This window comes from Bos taurus, chromosome 15 (assembly GCF_002263795.3).
Source record: "Bos taurus isolate L1 Dominette 01449 registration number 42190680 breed Hereford chromosome 15, ARS-UCD2.0, whole genome shotgun sequence".
Classification (NCBI taxonomy): Eukaryota; Metazoa; Chordata; class Mammalia; order Artiodactyla; family Bovidae; genus Bos; species Bos taurus.
Window position 1 is genome coordinate 51849862 of NC_037342.1, and position 8616 is coordinate 51858477.

Consider the following 8616-nt stretch of genomic DNA (forward strand, 5'->3'; position numbering starts at 1 on the left):
TTCTGCCTGGGAGAAAGTCCTTCCTCATCTGAGGAATTTTCAAGGGGCCATATCCCTTCCACAAGGACAAAGTAGAAGCAAAGGGGCAACTGATGCGTGTGTGTAGGGACCAGCAGGGACGCGAGGCCCTGGTTCCATCTGTCTCCGTTTCCATGATCCATCCCTGTCTTGTCTACACTTTGGTCATGGAGCCATTAAGTTCCTTTTTCCCTCTAAACCGATTTAAGTTGGGCTTCTGACACAGCCAAGAGTTCGGACCAATATAATCCGTAAATGCTTGACACCTTTACAGGGAATCAAACAAATGGCTGTAGTGATTGGAAGTTTTGTGGTAACATGCCTGTTGCTGGCTCAGCTGGGCAGAAGCTGCCCTTCTCCTGACTCAGGACTCTGCAGTTGAAGGCTCCTGTCTCTGCGAGGAGCTGTTTGTGCTGAGGCTGGCCCTGACACTGAGGTGAAGTCCAAGAAAATGTTTGAACCCTGTCTGTTGTTGGGTTCAGGTGTTTCAGATGGTGTAGGTGGGGCAACTTTGGAGGCCAGGCTGCGTGTGTGTGAGATATGCTGAGAACTCAGCATAAAAGGAGACAGGTAGAATGAACTGGGCTCTGCAAGGGCCTCAGAACAGAGAGGCTAGTGGTTGTCATCTGATGTGGACGCTGTTTCTAACTGAGACCCTCCTCCCACAAATGTGTGCACTCTTGGGGAAATAAAAATGCTCTGACATGGAACATTGTCTCGCTGAGCATGTCTTCACTTCCGTAGCTGATGATGGGTTCTGGGTCACTGGGTTCCAGCTCTGGCGCTGCCACTTTCAAGCTGGATGACAGGGGGAGTTACTCAGCCTCTCTGTGCCTTACCTTTCTCATCTGTAACCTGGTTTACTTTAATGATTAAGTGAATTAAAATATCTGAAGTGTGTGAATAGTGCCTGGCGCACAGTAACCATTGAATAAGTTAGCCACCACACCACCACCCCTCTCTCTCTCACCAAGTGACTGAGGCCCGTGACTGATAGGCCCAGACCACAGTCTGGTTGAGCTCCTCTGATCTGTTACACCTGATACCGAGATATGTAATCCAGACACGGACCCCTGTCTCTGCACCACAGCATCACCTCTACCTTCAAGATTTCAGAAGATACCAGCACACTGCAGAGTTAGCCGGAATCCCTTAATTTTATGCCGGTGAGGAAACTGATGCCCAGCGAGGGGTCCTGGAGGAAAAGTGAAAACAGTGGGAGTGTGTTGTGATGGGGGATTCCTTCCACAGAGAGAGCGGTGTGCAAAAAGGAACCCGATGAGAGGGTGCAGTGGGGACTGACTTCTCTACTGCTCTGGTCCCAGCTCTGTGAGCCTGGACAGTGGAATTACCTTGAGAGCAGAGGAGAAAGGACTCATGCCCTGGAGAACTCTTGCTGCCTGTGGTCATTTGGAGAACTCCCAGGCTACTTCTGCAAGCCAGCACAGATCTTGACCTTCCGTCGAACTCTGAGCAAGGCCCTTCGGGGCTCAGAGTGTGGGCAGCAGGCTGATCTCCGGATCCAGGGCACTCCTGCCAGTCCTCCTCTCCTCTAGGGGGAGAGCAAGGAGCACTGGCTCCTCCTGCCTTAGACACGCATCTCTCAGCCTCTGAAGCAATGCCGCAGTGTCATTGCTGAACAACTGTGACCAAGCTTGATCAGACACCCATGTCTGCCTTCTAGTAAGGGATGGAGTTTATCTATTAGTGAAAAGTTAACACATTTTTGGTCTTGCTTAAGGACCTTAGAACTCCTTTCACTTGCATTTATCAGTATCAACTCCATCAGTAACCTTCTTCCAAATAGCTATTCTCTCCTGCTATAAATTCTGGTCCAGGGAAGGTTGGAGGCAAACATATTAACTGTATATTCCCAATCTGTCTATCAGGACCTGACCTATAGTCTTGAGAATTCCCTGGCAGTTCAGTGATTAGGACTCAGTACTTTAACAGCAATGGCCTGGGTTCTACCCCTAGTCGGGGAACTAAGATCCCACAAGCCAAGCAACATGGCCAAAAAAAAAAAAAACCCCAAAACAAAACTGCAGTTTCTTGTTCATCTCTCTGTAATGGGGACAACTCTCCCCTTGTTGACTATTTTTTTCCCCACTAGTACCATAGGCTCTCCAGTCTTCTATTAATTTCCATTTTTATTTGTAACTTCTAGCATTAGGCCTTTCCAGGGATCCTAAACACCCAAAATATTTAGCCTTCAGAGATCTCTGAAGAATGAGAAAACATCTTAACTCAGTTCTACAAATATTTCTCGAGTATCTGATCTATGATGGAAACAGGGGGCACTAGACATATGCAATGCCACCCCACTCCAATACTCTTGCCTGGAAAACCCCATGGACGGAGGAGCCTGGTAGGCTGCAGTCCACGGGGTCACTAGGAGTTGGACACGACTGAGTGACTTCATTTTCACTTTTCACTTTCATGCATTGGAGAAGGAAATGGCAACCCACTCCAGTGTTCTTGCCTGGAGAATCCCAGGGACGGGGGAGCCTCGTGGGCTGCCGTCTCTGGGGTCGCACAGAGTCGGACACGACTGAAGCGACTTAGCAGCAGCAGCGGCAGATACATGGGGATAAATTAATCCTGGATGCTTTCTTTTTTTTCAGACAGACTTAAAAATGTTTTTGTTTTTTTTTTTTACTTATTTGGTTGTGCCATGCAGCATGCAGGACCTTAGTTCCATGACCAGGGATCAAACTTGCGCCCCCTGCAGTGGAAGCGAGTCTTAACTACTGAACCATTAGGGAATCCCCTTAGATGCTTTCTTTAGGGATCTTCCGATTTGGCGGGCACAAAAGCACTTATTTATGGGGAGGTTTTCCTTAAAATGTCTTAGTTGTCTGGGCAAGAAAATGACACATAGAGGGTGAGGTGAGTTCGCTATTTTTTTTAAAAAAAAGGGTTTGATCTTACCAAACATGCCATACCTTGCCAAACTTCTTCAAACTTTTGCGCGTGGGAAGGGACCTGCCTGAGGGCTGCCATAGTGCTCATCTGTGGTGTGGCCAGCCCAGCACGGCTCTTCTCTTGGGAACTGTCTCCTCTTTCCACATGGCTACCCAGGGAACCGTTGTTCTTATACAATCCTACCCTCAGCCATAACTGGTCCCAGGTGTGGTTACCTGTTTGAAGATGGGTCAATAAAACCCTTTTTCATCATTTTTTCTTATTTGAATTGAGAAGTCATTCTCTTAAAAAATTTTTTTTTTTGCTTATTTATTTATTTTTGGTTGCACTGGGTCTTTGCTGCCGCACAAAGGTTTTTCTCTGCGGTGCACGGGCTTCTCATTGCCGTGGCTTCTCTCGTGGAGCACAGGTTCTTGGCACTCAGGCTTCCATATCTGCAGCATGTGGGCTCAGTAATTGTGTCTCGCGGGCTCTAGAGTGAGGGCTGAGTGGTTGTGGCACATGGGCTTAGTTATTCCGAGGCATGTGGAATTTTTCCAGACCAGGGATTGAACCCGTGTCCCCTGCACTGGCATGGGGATTCCTATTCACTGTGCCACCAGGAAATCCTAAGTCATTCTCTTTTGAATGATGAAAGCTATAGATATAATGCTCAGGGAATGTTTCCAGCCATATTCCCCCATGAAGGGAAGGAAGAATGAGGCAGTGAAGAAAGAATAAATAAAAAGTTGAGACAAAAGCTATAGAGGCTCATATTAGAATTTAAGAGCCTAGTTCCAGTTATTCTGGAGACATCCTTACTTATTTTTGCAAATTAGTTATTCAGCCCTTCATTGAATTTTGTTATCCAATACAGTCTTCTTTATGTTTAATCTATTTCAAGTTGGATTTCTGTCACTTCCAAACAAAGAGATTCAAATTAAAAAATTGATATAATGAAATGCAGTGAGGCCAATGGCAGACCCTAAAAACTGGAACTAGTCTAATTGATCAGAGAAGGCAATGGCACCCCACTCCAGTACTCTTGCCTGGAAAATCCCATGGATGGAGGAGCCTGGTGGGCTGCAGCCATGGGGTCGCTAAGAGTCGGACATGACTGAGCGACTTCACTTTCACTTTTCACTTTCATGCTTTGGAGAAGGAAATGGCAACCCACTCCAGTGTTCTTGCCTGGAGAATCCCAGGGACGGGGGAGCCTGGTGGGCTACCATCTATGGGGTTGCACAGAGTCAGACATGACTGAAGTGACTTAGCAGCAGCAGCAGCCTTGTTAATACAGAGTGGGATGCAGTGAGAAATCCCTCCACTTTGAGCCTGGAAATGAGATGTCCTTGTTAGGTATTAATGAAGTAACTGGGAAAACTATTGCATGATTTCTCTTAGAACTTAACCTCAACTTTCCCCTTTGCCTTGTGGTTGCAACTTCAGAGGATTAAATTTTAAAAATGGTGTTTGGCAACCTTGAGAAGGTGCTTTAAGAGGACAAGTGGGTCTCCCCTGGTGGCTCAGAGGTAAAGAATTTGCCTGCCAGTTCGGGAGACATGGGTTCAGTTGACAAGGGTTCGGTCTTTGATCTGGGAAGATCCCACATGCCTCGGAGCAAGTAACCCTGTGAGGCACAACTATTGAGCCTGTGCTCTGGAGCCTATGCTCCACAACAAGAGAAGCCATTGCAATGAGAAGCCTGTGAGCTGCAATGAAGATTAACCCCTACTCACTGCAACTAGAGAAAGTCCGAGCAGCAACAAAGACCCAGCAGAGCCAAAAATAAATAAATGAAATTATTTTTTAAAAAAAAGAGAGAGAGAGAGAAGACAAACAGATGAAGAACAGCAGGATGATTCTAACTCATAAGGAAGCCTCTTCCGTGGCCAGCAGTCTGAGGCTGCCGTAGCAGGATAGTCACGTGACCTGCAGATTGGCCATACTCCAGTTTTCTGCCACACTCTAGAGTGAATATATTTGACTAGGAAACAGTGACTGACAGATGAAATGGGAATATTTGGGAAGCTCTAGAGGAACTGGGCTTCCTAGGTGGGGCTAGTGGTAAAGAATCCACCTGCCAGTGCAGGAGACATAAGAGATGCGGGTTTGATCCCTGGATCAGGAATATCTTCTGGAGAAGGACATGGCAACCCACTCTAATATTCTTGCCTGGAGAATCCCATGGACAGAGGAGCCTGGTGGGCTACAGTTCATGGGGTTGCAGAGTTGAACACAACCGAAGTGACTTAGCACGCAGAGGAATGAGAGAAGTGGGGTTCCCCCAGTTCTTCTAGGCACTCTGATCTGACAGTAGGAGAGAGTTGGCTTTTTTTTCCCCCACATCCAGCATCTGAAACCATGTTCTAAGTTAGGGGAATTCCCCACCTAATATATTCCAGATACTTACTCTTTGAACTTCCCTTGAAAACAAGATTGCATAGATAACTAATGGGAACTCAAACAGGGGCTCTGTAATAACCTAGAGGGGTGGGATGGGGAGGGAGATGGAAGGGAAGTTCAAGAGGAAGGGACATATGTATACCTATGGCTGATTCATGTTGATGTTTGATGGAAACCAACAAAATTCTGTAAAGCAATTATCCTTCAATTAAAAATAAATTTTAAAAAACCACATTGCAGATGCTTGACCTGTTCTCAGCCAGTCATGTACATTGATCATAGACTAAGCTAAGGAGTTTATAGCTAAGGAACTGAGGACTCAGCGACCATAAGAATCCTCTCCAGGGGAAATGGGGTTGCAGCAAGATCTAGTTCTGGGTGCAGTGGGGCCATCGCTGGTGTGGTTGCTCAGTGGGCACAAGGGACTCATATTCCTCCTTCCATTCTGTTTCCTAGAGTGTGATTTCTAACCTCAAATGTTCTAAGATAGCTGCTGGAGTTCCAGTCATCACATTCACTTTCTAGGCAGCGAGAATGAGGAAGAAGGGACTTCCCTGGTGGTACAGCGGTAAAAAAAAATTCACCTGTCATTGCAGGGGCTGTGGGTTTATTCCTGGTCTGGGAAAAGTCCATGTGCCATGGAGCAACTAAGCCAGTGTGCCACAGCTACTGAAGCTTGCATGCCTGGAGCCCATGCATGACAACAAAGAGTGGCCCCCACTTGTAGCAACTAGAGAAAGCCCACTAAGCAACAAAGACCAGCACAACCAAAAGTTAATTCATTGATAAAGAACAACACACCAAACAAAAAACCCCAAGAGCACCGCCAGCCACAGAAATACCAGACATCCCCCTGCCCAGGATTATGAGTGGCTGCTGTTCTTAAAAAAAAAAAAAAAAAAAAAAACAAGGAAGAAGGAAAACAAAAAGTATATCTCTCAGTGAGCTATCTCCCTATAAGGAACCTTCCAGAAGTTCCATGCAAAACTTCTGCTTACTTCTTTTCTGCCTGAACTCAGCCGTATGGTCACATCATACTTACTGAGAATTTAGGAAAGGCATGATTTTAGCTATGTACATTAGTATTACAAATAAAATAGAGTCTTTATTGCTGAGAAGTAAGGATAGAATGGATATTAGGCAACTGTATTAGTTATCCATTGCTGCATAACGAATTACCCCAAACTTATTAGCTTAAAAAACACACATCTATTAAGTCACAGTTCCTGTGAGTCAGGAATCTGGGCATGGCTTACCTGAGTCTTCAGCTTCAGAGCCACCTCCAAGGCTGCAATCTAGGTGCCAGATTCGCAATCTCAAATGAAGGTTTGACTAAGGAATGATTTCTCCCAGGCTCACTCACATGGCTGTCACCAGGACCCATTTCCTCCAGGGATGTTGGTCTGAAGGGCCGAGTCCTTACTTATGTTGGCCAGATGTTGGCCAGAGGTTGCCCTCATTTCCTTGCCATATGGGCCTCTCCATTGGGCAAACATGTAAGAAGAGCCAGAGAAATGCCAGCAAGACTGAAGTCAGCCTTTTATAACCTAGCCTTGGAAATGACATACTGTCACTTGGCCATTTCTCTTCCTAAGAAGCAAGTTACTGCTCACATGTGAGGAGTGGGGATTATCCAAGGGCCTGAGCATCAGGAAGCAGGGATCTCGGGGAGTCACTTCCAAGGCCATCTGCCACAGCAGACAGCTAGTATCTCTGTTACAACCCCAACTTACTGCTGAAGATAACCAGAGACTACAGCACCCTCTCCCTGTCTAATGGGATCACTTGACTTGTTTGAAGACTATGCAGACTTCCCTGTGGGGAATTATGTGTAAGAGGAAGCCAAGTCTCCTCATGCCCCATCCCACTGACTTAATTGTCTCCACACTCATTATCAGAATCAGATCCGACATGCATCAGAGTCACATATGAGGTCAAATTCAAATTTAGTGGGAAGAAGTCCTTCCCACTAAAAGAATTTAAAGATTTTTCAAATGTATATCAATAAAATCTGGCAAATATATGTGAGAATGGATTCTGAGAGTACAGGACTAAGGGTGAGGAGCCTAATTTAAAATTAGGCTGAACTGACCAATATGAGTGCACTTACCAGAGAGCCTGGATTCCGTGTGCTGATTATAACAGCTGGGAGCTCTAATTGCCGTTTTTCTTTTTTTAAAGATGAGTTTATCTTTTCTTTTTTTTCTAAATAAATTTATTTATTTTAATCGGAGGCTAATTACTTTACAATATTGTATTGGTTTTGCCATACATCAACATGTTCTTAGAGTCTAACATCTTATTATATCACCTGTCCACCCATCTATCCATTCTTCTATCCATCTGTCAATCTGTTGTATTTTTCTGATACATTCACAGTAAGTTGCGGACATTTGTACATTTGGCCCCTAACACTTCAGCATGCATGTCATTAAGTAGAGAAAATATTGTTAATTTTTCTGGTAAAATTTTCATACATAATGAAATGCATAAAGCTAAGTGTACCATTCAATGAGTTTGACACATGCATCCATCTGTGTAGCCCAATCCCTAACCATCATCACAGAAAACTCCTTCATGCCTCTTTCCAATCAATCCCAAGCCCACTCCCTCAGAGGCGGCCACTCTTCTGATTCTTCCCCACTACAGATTAATGTTGCCTGTTCTTGAATTCCTCTGAGTACTCTTTGTGTAAATCTTCTCCTACTCAGCATAGTATTTTTGAGATTCATCCATGTTGTGTGTATCGATAGTTCATTGCTGAGTAGTATCTCACTGAATGACTATTCCTGTGTAAGTAGAATTCTAAGATGTCTCCCGAGATTCTTGCCTCCTGGTACAATCTCTAGTGGTGAAGATGATGGGATAGCACCCCCAGGATTAGGTTCTGTCATGGAGCACATTTGACTTTTTAAAAAAGCTATTGATTTATTTTTGACTGCACTCGGTCTTGCTGCTTTGTGTGGGCTTGTCTCCAGTTGCAGTGAGCAGGGGCTCCTCTCCAGTCTCAGTGAGCGCGCTTCGCGTTGTGGTGGCCTCTCTTGTAGAGCGCGGGCTCTGGAGAGTCATGGGCTCAGTAGTTGTGGCTGCGGGTTTAGTTGTCCCACAGCATGTGGAGTGTTAGAGGACCAGGGGTCGACCCCATGTCCCCTGAATTGGTAGGCAGATTCTTTACCACTGGACCACCGGGGATGGCCTGCTTTTCTTTTTTTAAGAAATATTTACATTTAGCTGTTTGGCCGTGTCGAGTCTCAGCCGTGGCACGGGGGATCTTTCGCTTCGGCGCGC